The 17,659-nt window shown below is 42.0% G+C and overlaps 1 protein-coding gene across 4 annotated transcripts in view; it reads left to right on the top strand.

Annotated features, from left to right (window-relative positions):
• Positions 1–5,964: 5,964 nt before the first annotated feature.
• enox2 (ecto-NOX disulfide-thiol exchanger 2) overlaps positions 5,965–17,659 on the top strand; it is a 286,837-nt gene continuing 275,142 nt past the window's right edge. The window contains exons 1-2 of one of the 4 annotated variants that reach the window (XM_084150597.1): positions 5,992–6,132; positions 17,328–17,372. The gene's annotated coding sequence lies outside the window, so the exon portion shown is untranslated. Of the gene's footprint in view, positions 6,133–17,327; positions 17,373–17,659 lie in introns of all 4 variants that reach the window. The other 3 variants (XM_084150596.1, XR_014610462.1, XM_084150598.1) reach the window with 3 other exon arrangements.

Here is a 17,659-nt window from a genome sequence, read left to right as displayed (position 1 = left end):
TGGTTGGAAAAGCATTCCAGGTGAAGCTGGTTGAGAGAATGCCAAGAGTGTGCAAAGCTGTCATCAAGGCAAAGAGTGGCTATTTGAAGATTCTCAAATATAAAATATATTTTGATTTGTTTAACACTTTTTTGTTTACTACATGATTCCATATGTGTTATTTCATAGTTTTGATGTTTTCACTATTATTCTACAATATAAAAAATAGTAAAGATAAAGAAAAACCCTTGAATGAGTAGGTATGTTCAAATATTTAACTGGTAGTGTATATACAGTGGGGGAAAAAAGTATTTAGTCAGCCACCAATTGTGCAAGTTCTCCCACTTAAAAAGATGAGAGAGGCCTGTAATTTTCATCATAGGTACACGTCAACTATGACAGACAAATTGAGAAGAAAAAAATCCAGAAAGTCACATTGTAGGATTTTCTATGAATTTATTTGCAAATTATGGTGGAAAATAAGTATTTGGTCACCTACAAACAAGCAAGATTTCTTGCTCTCACAGACCTGTAACTTCTTCTTTAAGAGGCTCCTCTGTCCTCCACTCGTTACCTGTATTAATGGCACCTGTTTGAACTTGTTATCAGTATAAAAGACACCTGTCCACAACCTCAAACAGTCACACTCCAAACTCCACTATGGCCAAGACCAAAGAGCTGTCAAAGGACACCAGAAACAAAATTGTAGACCTGCACCAGGCTGGGAAGACTGAATCTGCAATAGGTAAGCAGCTTGGTTTGAAGAAATCAACTGTGGGAGCAATTATTAGGAAATGGAAGACATACAAGACCACTGATAATCTCCCTCGATCTGGGGCTCCACGCAAGATCTCACCCCGTGGGGTCAAAATGATCACAAGAACGGTGAGCAAAAATCACAGAACCACACGGGGGGACCTAGTGAATGACCTGCAGAGAGCTGGGACCAAAGTAACAAAGCCTACCATCAGTAACACACTACGCCGCCAGTGACTCAAATCCTGCAGTGACAGACGTGTCCCCCTGCTTAAGCCAGTACATGTCCAGGCCCGTCTGAAGTTTGCTAGAGTGCATTTGGATGATCCAGAAGAGGATTGGGAGAATGTCATATGGTCAGATGAAACAAAAATAGAACTTTTTGGTAAAAACTCAACTCGTCGTGTTTGGAGGACAAAGAATGCTGAGTTGCATCCAAAGAACACCATACCTACTGTGAAGCATGGGGGTGGAAACATCATGCTTTGGGGCTGTTTTTCTGCAAAGGGACCAGGACGACTGATCCGTGTAAAGGAAAGAATGAATGGGGCCATGTATCGTGAGATTTTGAGTGAAAACCTCCTTCCATCAGCAAGGGCATTGAAGATGAAACGTGGCTGGGTCTTTCAGCATGACAATGATCCCAAACACACCGCCCGGGCAACGAAGGAGTGGCTTCGTAAGAAGCATTTCAAGGTCCTGGAGTGGCCTAGCCAGTCTCCAGATCTCAACCCCATAGAGAATCTTTGGAGGGAGTTGAAAGTCTGTGTTGCCCAGCGACAGCCCCAAAACATCACTGCTCTAGAGGAGATCTGCATGGAGGAATGGACCAAAATACCAGCAACAGTGTGTGAAAACCTTGTGAAGACTTACAGAAAACGTTTGACCTGTGTCATTGCCAACAAAGGGTATATAACAAAGTATTGAGAAACTTTTGTTATTGACCAAATACTTATTTTCCACCATAATTTGCAAATAAATTCATTAAAAATCCTACAATGTGATTTTCTGGATTTTCTTTCCTCATTTTGTCTGTCATAGTTGACGTGTAGCTATGATGAAAATTACAAGCCTCTCTCATCTTTTTAAGAGGGAGAACTTTCACAATTGGTGGCTGACTAAATACTTTTTTTCCCCACTGTATATGTGATGGGATGTATAGACAATATGGACAGTATATGGATAGAATATGTAGTATATCTGAAGAATACGAATAATAAAATAGTATATGTACAGCAATAGTTCAATAGGACAGGCCTTGACAAGAATACAGTATATACTGTACATATGAAATGGGTAAAACAGTATGTAAACATTATTAAAGTGACCAGTGTTCCATTATTAAAGTGACCAGTGTTCCATGACTATGTACATAGGGCAGCAGCCTCTAAGGTGCAGGGTAGAGTACTGGATGGTAGCCGGCTAGTGACAGTGACTAAAGTTCAGGGCAAGGTACCGGCTAGTGGTGACTATTTAACAGTCTGATGGCCATGAGATAGAAGCAGTTTTTCAGTTTTTCGGTCCCAGCTTTGATGCACCTGTACTGACCTCACCTTCTGGATGGTAGCGGGGTGAACACGCCTTGGCTCGGTGGCTCGGGTGGTTGAGGTCCTTGATGATTTTCTTGGTTTTCCTGTGACACCCGGTGCTGTAGATCAAATCAAATCACATTTTATTTGTCACATGCGCCGAATACAACAGGTGTAGACCTTACCGTGAAATGCTTACTTACACGCCTTTAACCAACAATGCAGTTCAAGAAATAGAGTTAAGAAAATATTTACTAAATAAAATAAAGTAAAAAATAAAATAAAAAGTAACACAATAAAATAACAATAACGAGGCTATATACAGGGGGTACCGGTACCCAGTCAATGTGCAGGGGTACAGGTTAGTTAAGGTAATTTGTACATGTAGGTAGGGGTAAAGTGACTATGCATAGATAATAAACTGCGAGTAGCAGCAGTGTAAAAACACATTTTTGGGGCCTTCCTCGGACACCACCTAGTATATAGATGTCCTGGAGGGCAGGTAGTGTGCCCTCAGTGATGAGTTGGGCAGACCACACCACACTCTGGAGAGCCCTGCGCTTGCGTTCGGTGCAGTTGCCGTACCAGGTGGTGATACAGCCCAACAGGATGCTCTAAATCAGGGGTGTCAAAGTCAAATGGACGGAGGGCCAAATAAAAAATTTAGCTACAAGCCGAGGGCCGGACTGTTCGAATGTTCATTGAAAAATTTTTAAATGACGCATATAGTCTAGTGAACCTAATTGAACCTACTGAAAACCTAACAAATATATTCCAATATGATCAGATAAATAAAGCAATATTTTCTTATGGCTCTGTCAGTAATCTTTAATTTTCAACAGACACAAAAGACAAATTTCCTTTATATAAAAATCCCCATAACATGAACATTAAATGAAAGAAACCGGTATTCAAGGCACCATCAGTAGCCTATATTTTCTATTTTAGCAAAAGTGGGCTAAATTTACTTCAAAGAAAAAAACAATAATAGCAATTTTCTATCATCCACTCAACTGAAATATTTTTAAAATATAATTGGATTGAAATACAATAAAATAAAGTGCAAAAATCTATTAATCAAAAACAACACTTTGTTTAAGGAGAAGTAACATGCAGTGAAAACAAATATTAAACTTGAACTTTTAAACTTGAACTGAGTAAAAACTCTAAATATGTGATTGCACAGTAATGTTCACTTGTTTGAGGTTGAGGGTGATACTTGGTGGTGTCCCATCTTTTCCACAAGTTCATCAATGTTCGGGGTAAGGCTCTGAGCTGAGGAAATCCTCAGAATTGAGTGGAGGTGTTCAGCAGTAAGTCGACTTCTGTGTGATGTTTTGTTCAGGTTCATCAAAGAAAACAGTTGTTCACACAGGTATGTGCTGCCAAACATAGACAACGTTTGAGCAGCCTGGATGCGCAGCTGGGGCATTGTGTCGGGGAGGAAACGGGCGAACTCCGCAGCACCCACTGCCGCATATTTTGCTCTCAGTGCATCATTGCATTGGAGGTCAATCAACTCCATTTGGAGGTTTGGTGGTGAGCTTTCCACGTCAACAGCAAATGGGTTACCGAGCAGTTCCAACCTGCTTTTTTGTGCTTCAAAGTCAGCAAATCGGCGTCGAAAGTCAGCGGCAAGCATACCTATTTTATCAGCCAACTGTGCGCTCGGGAACGCACTGGTAGAGAGCTTCTCTTTCATGGTCTGGCAGCTGGGAAAGTGGCTCAAATTTTCTTTCCGCATCTGCGTCTCCCACAGAGTCAGTTTGGTTTTAAATGCCTTCACTGTACTGTACATATCAGAGATGACATGATCCCGACCCTGCAGCTGCAAGTTCATTGCATTCAGATGACTCGTAATGTCACTCAGAAAAGCCATTTCACACAGAAACATTTCGTCTCGGAGTTGTGTTGTGTCTTTCCCTTTGCTGTCCAAGAACAGACAAATCTCCTCACGAAGCTCGAAACATCTTTGAAGCACCTTTCCCTGGCTTAGCCATCGCACCTCTGTGTGATAAGGCAAATCACCATGCTCCGTTTCTAACTCCGTCAGAAATGCCTTGAACTGGCGGTGATTCAAACCTTTGGCTCTGATAAAGTTAACTGTGCGCGTGATGATGCTCATTACATGCTCCATTTTCAAGCCTTTACCGCACAACGCTTCCTGGTGTATGATACAATGATAAGCTGTCAGCTCACCTGTCGCGTTTTCCTCTTGCATCTTTTCCCGTATCTTGACGCATATAGTATTGGTGCGTGTAAAAGATCTGCGGGCTGCCGGCTTGCTGCGGTCTGCGGGCCGGTTCTAATAATAAATCAAGATCATCCCAGGGGCCGTAAAAAACCTTCTCGCGGGCCGGATGTGGCCCGCGGGCCTTGACTCTGACATATGTGCTCTAAATGGTGCATCTGTAGAAGTTAGTGAAGGTCTTAAGGGCAAAGCCGAAATTTCTTCAGCTTCCTGAGGTTGAAGAGGCGCTGTTGCGCCTTCTTCACCACACTGTCTGTGTGGGTGGAGCATTTCAGATTGTCAGTGATGTGTACGCCGAGGAACTTCAGGCTTTTCACGTTCTCCACTGCGCCCCCATCGATGTGGATGGGGGCGTGCTCCCTCTGCTGTATCCTGAAGTCCACGATCAGCTCCTTAGTTTTGTTGATATTGAGGGAGAGGTTATTTTCCTGGCACCACTCCTCCAGGGCCCTCATCTCCTCCTTGTAGGCTGTCTCGACATTGTTTAGTATGATATGTTACATTTTGTATGGTATTTATTAATTTGTGGATGACCATAATCCATTTCGTATGATATGTTACAAATTACAATTCATACGATATGTTACGAATTTGCTAAATGTACAATATGTTATGAATTTGGAAAACCTACAATATTTTCCGAATTTGCAGAACGTATGACATGTTACCAATTCCAATTTGTTGTGTCAAACGTTAGCTAGCTGGTTAATGTTAGCTAGGCTAGGGGTTAGGGGTTAGGGTTAAGGTTAGGAGTTAGGTTAAAGGGTTAAAGTTAGGGTTAGGGGAAGGGTTAGCTAAAAGGTTTAAGGTTAGGGTAAGGGTTAGCTTACATGCTAAGTAGTTGAAAAGTTGCTAATTAGCTAAAATGCTAATGTTGTCCTTGACGAGATTGGGTTGCTAGACGTTCACGTTATACACCCACCCTGACCAACCACCCTCCTTTCGTTTTTGCCTTAAGTAATCTTCTGTCTTATTTAACCATGCCAAACATAACATATCATACTAATTTGATTGACATTTACTATGTTATGTATAGTCTGTGAGACCAGGCTGAGATGTAACATATTCTGAAAAATGTATGATATTTGTGAGAAAGAACAGACAGATCATGCTTTCTATCCGGATCCTGCAACCTCCGCTACATAGAGGTAGGCAGTATGGTCTAGGGCATTACCTCTTAGTTTGAATGGTCATGACAGATCTAGTCTAATAATTTTCCAAATAGGAAAATAAACCATAGAGACAATATTTAGTGTTATGATCAATGCCACCTTTCAGCATGAAAAGAGCATGGATTTTCTCTCCACGTGGTTCTCCGACAGAGGGCGCTATTACGCCTTCGACAAGTACGTGTTGTTGTCCTCCGGGTTCCCATAAATCTATTTTGTAGTTTATTTTGGCACAGACTTTAACCCAGAAGTAAAATCTCGCGTAATTTGGTCAGCTGACACACTGGACAGGACCGTTGCTTGCATCAAAGATAGTTAACTCTGTGCCGCTTGCATCGTGCTATACCTTAGTGGCGTGCAAAGCTATTAGCTAGTAACAGAGAAAAGAAGAAAGATCCGGGAAAGGGGTGTCGTCTGAAAGCTGGAAACTGTGAAAGGAACAACTGAAGTAAGAAACTTTTAGTGAACATAAATATCGTTATCACTATTCCGCTGTTATAGCATTAGCTGGTTAACTTCCGCGTGTGTAGGTAGCTAACGATAGCTAGCTAACGTAGTTAAGTCACAAACCCAGCCAACTAACGTTAGCTAGCTAATAACTCGAGGAACGTTTATGTGGTTGGTAGCTAACTAGAAGGCATAGCCCATGCAATATTTCTCGCAGTTCGCATAAATTGGGTTATCTGGTTATCTAACGTTACCTCACAGATGGCAATGAGGGTTAATTATACAAATCCTTAGCTACGTAGCTAGCTAACGTTAGCATGAAGACCGTAGCAAACGTTTCGCAACGGATACCGTTTACTCCAAACTGAAAATGTTTTGGAAAGATAACTAGTTTTCTATTGGACAAATTCAGGTAGGCCCCTCCCAGTTTAATTATGTTAGCTTCCGTTTGGTTCCTAGTGAATACCTTCGTCGAAAATATACAAGACAACGTCGTCACAAATCTGGGACCAGCGCCCATAGAGATCCTATTCCTAATTATATACCAGCGTCCTTGCTAACGACCAGTGACGTTGCTAATTAGCATAGTTGGACCCTCTGGCACAGGAATATAAATCTATAGAAACAATGCGATGTAACAGAATGTCTAGATTTAGAACAATATTCAAAATTCTAAAATATATATCTGGCTGGTCCCATTGTTGCAAAGAGTTATGGGATATTAGAATATCGTTGTCTTAACCTTTGTCATCTTCAACCTAGGTGAAATGCTGGTCTCTACCTGGTTGTTTATTTTATTTTACCTTTATTTAACCAGGTAAGCCAGTTGAGAACAAGTTCTCATTTACAACTGCGACCTGGCCAAGATAAAGCAAAGTAGTGCAATTAAAAACAACAACACAGAGTTACATATGGGGTAAAACAAAACATAAAGTCAAAAATACAACAGAAAATATAAATACAGTGTGTTCAAATGTAGCAAGTTATGGAGGTAAGGCAATAAATAGGCCATAGTGCAAAATAATTACAATTAGTATTAACACTGGAGTGATCGATGTGCAAGAGATGATGTGCAAATAGAGATACTGGGGTGCAAATGAGCAAAATAAATAACAATATGGGGATGAGGTAGTTGGGTGGGCTAATTTCAGATGGGCTGTGTACAGGTGCAGTGATCGGTAAGGTGCTCTGACAACTGACGCTTAAAGTTAGTGAGGGAGATAAGAGTCTCCAGCTTCAGAGATTTTTGCAATTCGTTCCAGTCATTGGCAGCAGAGAACTGGAAGGAATGGCGGCCAAAGGAGGAGTTGCCTTTGGGGATGACCAGTGAGATATACCTGCTGGAGCGCATACTACGGGTGGGTGTTGCTATGGTGACCAATGAGCTAAGATAAGGCGGGGATTTGCCTAGCAGTGATTTATAGATGGCCTGGAGCCAGTGGGTTTGGCGACAAATATGTAGTGAGGACCAGCCAACAAGAGCGTACAGGTCACAGTGGTGGGTAGTATATGGGGCTTTGGTGACAAAACGGATGGCACTGTGATAGACTACATCCAATTTGCTGAGTAGAGTGTTGGAGGCTATTTTGTAAATGACATCGCCGAAGTCAAGGATCGGTAGGATAGTCAGTTTTACGAGGGCATGTTTGGCAGCATGAGTGAAGGAGGCTTTGTTGCGAAATAGGAAGCCGATTCTAGATTTAACTTTGGATTGGAGATGCTTAATGTGAGTCTGGAAGGAGAGTTTACAGTCTAACCAGACACCTAGGTATTTGTAGTTGTCCACATACTCTAGGTCAGACCCGTCGAGAGTAGTGATTCTAGTCGGGTGGGCGGGTGCCAGCAGCGTTCGATTGAAGAGCATGCATTTAGTTTTACTAGTGTTTAAGAGCAGTTGGAGGCTACTGAAGGATTGTTGTATGGCATTGAAGCTCGTTTGGAGGTTTGTTAAGTGTCCAATGAAGGGCCAGATGTATACAAAATGGTGTCGTCTGTGTAGAGGTGGATCTGAGAGTCACCAGCAGCAAGAGCGACATCATTGATATACACAGAGAAAGAGTCGGCCCAAGAATTGAACCCTGTGGCACCCCCATAGACTGCCATAGGTCCAGACAACAGGCCCTCCGATTTGACACATTGAACTCTATCTGAGAAGAAGTTGGTGAACCAGGCGAAGCAGTCATTTGAGAAACCAAGGCTATTTAGATTTAGCCAATAAGAATGCGGTGGTTGACAGAGTCGAAAGCCTTGGCCAGGTCGATGAAGACGGCTGCACAGTACTGTCTATTATCGATCGCGGTTATAATATCGTTTAGGACCTGGAGCGTGGCTGAGGTGCACCCATGACCAGCTCGGAAACCGGATTGCATAGCGGAGAAGGTACGGTGGGATTCGAAATGGTCTGTGATCTATTTGTTAACTTGGCTTTCAAAAACTTTCGAAAGGCAGGGCAGGATGGATTTGGTCTGTAACAGTTTGGATCTAGAGTGTCACCCCCTTTGAAGAGGGGGATGACCGCGGCAGCTTTCCAATCTCTGGGGATCTCAGACGTTACGAAAGAGAGGTTGAACAGGCTAGTAATAGGGGTTGAGACAATTTCGGCAGCTAGTTTTAGAAAGAAAGGGTCCACATTGTCTAGCCCAGATGATTTGTAGGGGTCCAGATTTTGCAGCTCTTTCAGAACATCAGCTGTCTGAATTTGTGTGAAGGAGAAGCGGAGGGGGCATGGCAAGTTGCAGAGCTGGTGGCCGGGGTAGTGGTAGCCAGGTGGAAAGCATGGCCAGCCGTAGCAAAATGCTTGTTGAAATTCTCGATTATTGTAGATTTATCGGTGGTGATAGTGTTTCCTAGCCTCAGTGCAGTGGGCAGCTGGGAGGAGGTGCTCTTATTCTCCATGGACTTTACAATTTCTGTTTGAAAAAGCTAGTCTTTGCTTTCCTAACTGCTTGTGTATATTGGTTCCTAACTTCCCTGAAAAGTTGTATATCGCGGGGGCTATTCGATGCTAATGCAGTACGCCACAGGATGTTTTTGTGCTGGTCAAGGGCAGTCAAGTCTGAGGAGAACCAGGGGCTATATCTGTTCTTCGTTCTGTATTTTTTGAATGGGGCATGTTTATTTAAGATTGAGAGGAAATTACTTTTAAAGAACAACCAGGCATCCTCTACTGACGGAATGAGATCGATATCCATCCAGGATACCTGTGCCAGGTCAATTAGGAAGGCCTGCTCGCTAAAGTGTTTTAGGGAGCGTTTGACAGTGATGAGGGGTGGTCGTTAGACCGCGGACCCATTATGGATGCAGGCAATAAGGCAGTGATCGCTGAGATCCTGGTTGAAGACAGCAGAGGTGTATTTAGAGGGTAATTTAGTCAGGATGATATCTGTGAGGGTGCCCATGTTTATGGATTTAGGGTTGTACCTGGTAGGTTCCTTGATAATTTGTGTGAGATTGAGGGCATCTAGTTTGGATTGTAGGATGGCCGGGGTGTTAAGCATATCCCAATTTAGGTCACCAAGCAGTACAAACTCTGAGGATAAATGGTGGTCAATCAATTCACATATGGTGTCCAGGGCACAGCTGGGGGCTGAGGGGGGTCTGTAGCAAGTGGCAACAGTGAGAGACTTATTTCTGGAAAGGTGGATTTTAGAAGTAGAAGCTCAAACTGTTTGGGCTCAGACCTGGATAGTATGATAGAGCTCTGCAGGCTATTTCTATAGTAGATTGCAACTCCACCCCCTTTGGCAGTTCTATCTAGACGGAAAATGTTGTAGTTGGGGATGGAAATTTCAGGATTTTTGGTGGCCTTCCTAAGCCAGGATTCTGACACTGCTAGAACATCAGGGTTGGCGGAGTATGCTAACGCAGTGAATAACTCAAACTTAGGAAGGAGGCTTCTGATGTTAACGTGCAGAAAACCAAGGCTTTTACAGTTACAGAAGTCAACAAATGATAGCTCCTGGGGAGTAGGAGTGATACTGGGGGCTGCAGGGCCTGGGTTAGCCTCTTCATCACCAGAGGAACAGAGGAGGACTAGAATAAGGATACGGCTAAAGGCTTTAAGAACTGATCTTCTAGTGCGTTGGGTACAGAGAATAAAGGGGGCAGATTTCCGGGCGTTGTAGAATAGATTCAGGGCATTATGTACAGACAAGGATAGGATATAGAAGGATATGAGTACAGTGGAGGTAAACCTAAGCGTTGGGTAACAATGAAAGAGATGGCATCACTGGAGGCACCGATTGAGCTGGTCTCGGCGTGTATGGGGGGTGGAACAAAGGAACTATTTGAGGCAGTTTGAGAGGGACTTGGGGTTCTACAGTGAAATTGTATAATAACAACTAACTGGAACAGCAATAGGTGTTATTAGAGAGAGCTAAGACAACAACTGGTAATGGCGATAAAGTTTGGGCTGAGGCTAAACAGATAAACAGGACAGGGTACCATGTAAAGGAACAGTCCAGCAGGCATCAGCTGTGCAGCTGAGTGATCATAAGGTCCAGTGAACAGCAATATGTGAGTCCAAGAGCAGTTCAAATTGGTACTACAGCACAGCGATCAGGAAGCACGCCTGTCGTTTGCGTGTGCTAGCGGGCCGGGGCTAGCAGATGGATCTTCGTGGTCATCGCAACGGGAAGCCTGTTGAAACCACAGACGATTACGTCGGCAGACCAGTCGTGATGGATCGGCGGGGCTCCGTGTCGACTCTAGGAGGTCCCGTCCGATTGACAGAGAGGTAGATAGCCGGGAGATGTGCCTGACTCAAGGCTAGCTCAAGGCTGATTAGCCAACAACAACATTCATTTGGTTGCAGCTAGCTAGTTGCGATTATCCAGTGTTAAAGGTCCAGTGATTCAGTGATTCCGGCAGAAAATCCAATAGGTTCTGGGTCGATAACACGCTGTGCAGACAGTGCAGACTGGCCGATTAATAGTCCAGGCTAGAGCTGGCTGGTAGGTAGTGCAGGCCACGGACAATGGTGAAAAAACCGCTAACGGTGGCTAATAGCAAGTAGCTGGCTACTCCCGTCCGGTAGACAGAGAGGTAGATAGCCGGGATATGGGCCTGCTCGAGGCTAGCTCGAGGCTAACTGATGCTTGCTTCGGGGGCAGTGGTGATTAGCCTACAGCAACATCCATTCGACATCCATTCGGTTGCGGCTAGCTAGTTGCGATCCAGTGTTAAGGTCCAGTTATTCCGGCAGAAAATCTGATGTTCTGGGTGAAAACCGCTAACGGTGCCAAATAGTAAGTAGCTAGTTAGCTGGCTGGCTAGTTTCAACTGGAGATTCTAGATAAAGGTGAGTAAATAATAGAATCTGTTCCACATTGAGTGAGGCGGGTTGCAGGAAAGTATATTTAGTAGAAGGATGAAAAGTGTGATAGGGAAATATATACGTAAAATACAAAAAACAGGCTATTTACATTGACACACAAGAGAACACGACCGCACTGCTACGTCATCTTGGAATTCTGCTGGCTAGCAAAGAACCCATATGACAGAAAAGTGCAGACAGTGAGGCTTGGTACAGGCTAGTACTAGGTACCATAATATTGGTTTATGGCTAAGGCTAATGCTACCTCCTGCTGGGATAGCATTTGGTTCTTGAGCTAGCTTTCCGACTGTTTCAATATTTACCAGCTAGTTACCTAAACTAAAACAAAGTAGCTAGCTAGCTATGACCTTTCTAACCCATTATCTGCTATACCTAGTGTGAAAATGTATGCACTCTGGATAAGAGCGTCTGCTAAATGACTAAAATGTTAATGTAAAATGTGTGTGAGAGAGACTGAAACAGAGACAGGGAGACTGTACCAGGAGGACTGACATACAAACTTGTTATTCATATGGAGGAGAGTTTTGTAACCTAGCAACACAAGAAAAGCCCCTTACTCACAGCCATCATCAGTTCAAGGCGGCCAAGAGGACTCACTGTCTGAACAGATAAGCAACTGTTGTCTTTTAATGATTCACGTAAGCCCATGGCGCATCAGAGGTAATGATGATCTCTGTGCTCATGAATGTGGGTATAATCTTGTTTACCTCTCGCAGGCCTGATGTTATGTTTCAGGTTTTTCGTTTTAATGTCACCTGCACAAGTACAGTGAAATGCCTTTCTTGCAAGCTCTAAACCCAACCTAAAAATAACATAAGGTAGAACAAAAACACACAAGAAATAAGAACATGAGAAGTAAGTAAGCTATATACAGGGTCAGTTCTAATACCATATTTAAAATGTGCAGGGTTAGTGGAGTGATAGACGTTGATATGTATAGGGGTAAGGTCACTAGGTATTTTATTAGTAAATTTGTAAGTCGCTCTGGATAAGAGCGTCTGCTAAATGACGTAAATGTAAATAAGTCGCTCTGGATAAGAGCGTCTGCTAAATGACGTAAATGTAATTAGGATCCCCATTAGCTGTTGCAAAAGCAGCAGCTACTCTTCCTGGGGTCCACACGAAACATGACATAATACAGAATATTTAATAGAGAAGAACAGCTCAAGGACAGAACTACATCAATTTAAAAATTGCACACGTAGCCTACATATCAATACATACACACAAACTATCAAGGTCAAATAGGGAAGAGGTGTTGTGCCGTGAGGTGTTGCTTTATCTGTTTTTTTTTAACCAGGTTTGCTTTCATTTGAGCAGTATGGGATGGAAGGGAGTTCCATGCAATAATGGCTCTATTTAATACTGTACGCTTTCTAGAATTTGTTTTGGATTTGGGGACTGTGAAAAGACCCCTGGTGGCATGTCTGGTGGGGTAAGTGTGTTTGTGTCAGATCTGTGTGTAAGTTGACTTTGCAAACAATTTGGAATTTTCAACACATTAATGTTTCTTATAAAAAGATGTGACGCTGTCAGTCTCTCCTCAACTCTTAGCCAAGAGAGACTGGCATGAATAGTATTTATATCAGCCCTCTGATTACAATGAAGAGCAAGACGTGCCACTCTGTTCTGGGCCAGCTGCAGCTTAACTAGGTTTTTCCTTGCAGCACTCGACCACACGACTGCACAATAATCAAGATAAGACAAAATTAGAGCCTGCAGGACTTTCTTTTTGGAGTGCGGTGTCATAAAAGCAGAGCATCTCTTTATTATGGACAGTCCTCTCCCCATCTTTACAACCATTGAATCTATATGTTTTGACCATGACAGTTTACAATTTAAGGTAACACAGTCATTTCATCACCTCAACTTGTTCAACAGCCACAACATTCATTACCGCTTTACTACTCTTGGGTAGCGGAATGACTTTGGCATCCCTCCAGGCCTGAGACTTTCCTCTAGGCTCAGATTAAATATATGTAAGATAGGAGTTGCTATAGAGTCAGCTACCATCCTCAGTAGCTTTCCATCTAACTTGTCAATGCCAGGAGGTTTGTCATTATTGATCAATAACAATTTTTCCTCCTCTCCCACACTAACTTTACACAAATATAACTGGCAAGGCTTTTCTTTCGTTATTTGTTTTTTTTATGCATGAGTACGATGGCTTACTGTTCGTTGTTGGCATTTCCTGTCTAAGTTTGCCCACTTTGCCAATGAAGTAATCATTAAAATAATTGGCAACATCAAATGGTTTTGTGATGAATAAGCCATCTGATTTGATGAAAGACTGAGTTGTATTTGTGTTTCTGCCCATAATTTCATTTAAAGTACTCAAGTTTTTTCCATCATTCTTTATATAATTGATCTTGGCTTCATAATACAATTTCTTATTTTTGTTGAGTTTAGTCACATAATTTCTCAATTTGCAGTAAGTCAGCTAGTCAGATGTGCAGCCAGACTTATTAACCACTCCTTTTGCCCCATCTCTTTCAACCATAGTTTTTTCAATCCACATGGAGCGTTAACAGTTCTAACAATCAGTTTCTTAACAGGTGCATGTTATCAATAATTGGAAGAAGCAATTTCATAAATTCAGCAAGTGAAGTGTCTGGATGCTCCTTATTAATCACATCAGGTCAACAAATATTTTTTACATCATCCACATAAGTCACAGCAAAATCTTTTGTATGATCTCTTATACACTATTTTAGGCCCAGCTTTCGGAACCTTTGCTTTCCTGGATATAGCCACTATATTGTGATGAATAAATAAATAAAAATAAATTGGTCATTTAGCAGACGCTCTTATCCAGAGCGACTTACAGGAGCAATTAGGGTTAAGTACCTTGCTCAAGGGCACATCGACAGATTTTTCACCTAGTCGGCTCAGGGATTAGAACCAGCAACCTTTCGGTTACTGGCACAACGCTCTTAACCACTAAGCTACCTGCCGCCCTTGGATGAATGCATCCAATGGGTACGGATACAGCTTTAGAACAAAGTTCTATAGTATTAGTAAAAACGTGATCGATACATGTGGATGATCTTGTTCTTGTAGTGTTTGTAAACACCCTGGTAGGTTGATTAATAACCTGAACCAGATTTCAGACACTGGTTACAGTAAGAAGCTTCCTCTTGAGCATACAGCTTGATGAAAACCAGTCAATATTCAGGTCCCAAAGAAAGTAGACCTCTCTGTTTAAATCACATACACTATCAAGCATCTCACACATATTATTTAGATACTGACTGTTAGCACTTGGTGGCCTATAGAAACACCCCAAAAGAAAAGGCTTTACATGTGCCAAGTGAACCTGCAACCACAACACTTCAATAACACTTGACATAAGATCTTCTCTAAGCATTACAGGTATATGGCTCTGAATATATATATACATGTTATATATATATATATATATGTTATATCCTTATATTGCTATAGTGAGTCTCAGAAATGGCTAATATATGAATGTTATCTGATGTTAGGGACCAGTATGGAAAAATAATAATATGTATATGTATTCACTAACTGTAAGTTGCTCTGGATAAGAGCGTCTGCTAAATGACCTTATTTCTAAGGATACATATATTAATATGGCTATTTTCAGCCCTTTCCTGTGTAGCTTATCAGAGACATATTATGGAAAAGAGCAAACAAAGCAATAAAAAATTAAAAATACATTCAGCAGTCCATTAATCAGTTAGTGTGTGTATGCTGCAGGGTTGAAGCTACGAACCCATAGGCTCTCATCCCTTCCATGCTTTTGGGAGGAAGGGTGGAAAATGAGCTTGTCATAGCGAATGTAAGCAATGTCCCCACACGCTCTCGCTGGGATAAGTTATTTCCTCAGCTTCTGGATAGTCCTCCTTTAGGAAGATATACGTTCCTTTCAAGTTCTTGGCTCTTACCAGAACAGCTACCTTGTCCTTGAACCTCAGGAACTTGCCCACTATCGGCCTGGGCTGGTGGTGGGTTTTCCAGTTCTGTGGGCGCGCATCAGGATATATGATAAACGCAGCAGCAGTGTAAATTGTGTGTGCGCGTGTGTAGAGTCAATATAAGTGTGTGTGTGTGTTGGAGTGTCATTGTGTCCGAGTGTGTTGAGTCCTGTGAGTGTGCATAGAGAGCTGTGCAAAACTAAAATGCAAGCGTCAAGTCAGATGTTCTGTGTAGCCATTTTGTTAGCTTTTTAGCAGTCTTATGACTTAAGGATAGAGCAGGGTTCCCCAACTGGCGGCCTGCGGGTGGTTGTATTTGGCCCCACAAGCTTTCTGAGCAAATAATATTTTATTTTTTACATAAGACTGTAAAAACACCAGGAAATCAGCGCCAAGTGATTTTAATTTCAGAAATCTGTTCCCAAGTATTCTCACATAAGAGAGACGTGATCGTATACAAATGTAAGCAAGGTTGAAAATGATTGTTTTAGTCAATCATTTAATCTTCTATTTCGATTTGTCTATTTTGATTTCTATTTTATTCAGTTTTTTTCTTAGGCTTGCTTAATTTTGTCAAATGTCCATTCAATGGAACTGATACACATGGGAAGGAAGCAACATTTTTTCTAATTGTCAAAGATTTTCTAAAACAGTTTTATTGGCGGTTCTATGGCCTATCTTACTGTGTTATCTGTGTTATACGCTGACTAACATTGTAATTGTTTAGTTCAGGATTGAAAGTGATAGCTAAATGGCCTAATTGAGTTTCTCAGTGTACCGTTTCAGGCCTCTGACATCTAGCATCAACCAGGGAGTCTGGAGTCTGGACCTCCTATAGTGTAAAGTCACAGTCGTGCTCTATAACAGGGTTCCCAAACTGGTTTTATTTGGCCCACATGCTTTCTGAGCAAAAAACAACACTTTAATTATTATTTTTTCTACAAAAGACTGTAAAAACCAGGAAAACAGCTCCAAGTGATTTCAATTTAAGTATTCTCACACATAATAGAGGGACACGTGATCGTATAGAAATGTAAGCCAGGTTTAATGATTGTTTTAGTCAAACATCTTTTGGGGCTTCTTGCGGTCAATTTGCAGTCTACTGAATCTAGTTGATGATCCCTGGGATAGAGGCTGTTGAGGAGCCTGCTGGTATCCGACTTGATGCACCTGTACCGCTTGCTGTGCGGAAGCAGAGAGAACAGTCTATGGCTTGGGTGGCTGGTGTCTTTAACGATTTTCCGGGCCTTCCTTTCACACCGCCTGATATAGACATCCTGGAAGGCAGGGAGCTCGGCACAGTTATGTTTCCTAGAATTCAGGCGAAATGGATCTAATCACTGGATTGTGATAAGTGTCGCTGGTACTGTGTTAGACATGTCTCTGTCGTAGAGCTTAAAGTTGCTTGTAAGAAAGAAACATTGCTGCTGATTGTGCCTCATTGCTGATTGTGCCTCATATGGAGAATAGTTTTGTAACCTAGCAACACAAGAAAAGCGCCTTGCTCACAGGCATCAGTTCAAGGTGGTCAAGAGGACTCACTGTCTTAAAGGAAAGGGCATACTTAGTCAGTTGAACAACTGAATGCAATCAACTGAAATGTCTAACGCATTTAAACCAACCCCTCTGAACAGATGAGCAACTGTTTATATGCAATCAAAGGTGGTCTTTTAATGATTCATGTAAGCCCACGGTGCATGAGAGGTAATGATGATGAACTCTGTGCTCATGAATGTGGGTGTAATCCTGTTTACCTCTCGCAGGCCTGATGTTATGATTCCTAGAATGGATCTAATCACCAGATTGTGATGAGGGTCGCTGGTACTGTGTTAGACATGTCTCTGTCCTATAGCTAGTTGCTTGTAAGAAAGAAACATTGCTGCTGATTTTGCCTTGACTTCTATTTATTTTCCCCCTCAGCGTCACCTCAGAGAGTGTTGTACATCCAAGTGGGTATTTTGTGAGGTGAGTTTTTACATAATTTCCAGGGCTTGACATGAACTTATTTTGCCACTTGTTCTTCGGACAAGTAGGACAGATTTTATTTTTACTTGTCCAAAAGCTTAAGTCAATTGTCAAATTTAGTTTTGTAATCTGTTACACTAAGGGCCAAACATTTTATTGAAAATTGTGTTTAGTGATGCAAGGAGCCACTTTACAATATAAAATGCCTTATTAACATTATTTTACATTTTAGTCATTTAGCAGACTCTCTTATCCAGAGCGACTTACAGTTAGTGAGTGCATACATT

This window comes from Coregonus lavaretus, assembly GCF_964263955.1.
Source record: "Coregonus lavaretus genome assembly, chromosome: 32".
Taxonomy (NCBI): domain Eukaryota; kingdom Metazoa; phylum Chordata; class Actinopteri; order Salmoniformes; family Salmonidae; genus Coregonus; species Coregonus lavaretus.
Note: the sequence above shows the minus strand (reverse complement) of the source record. Positions and strands in the feature narration are given on the sequence as shown.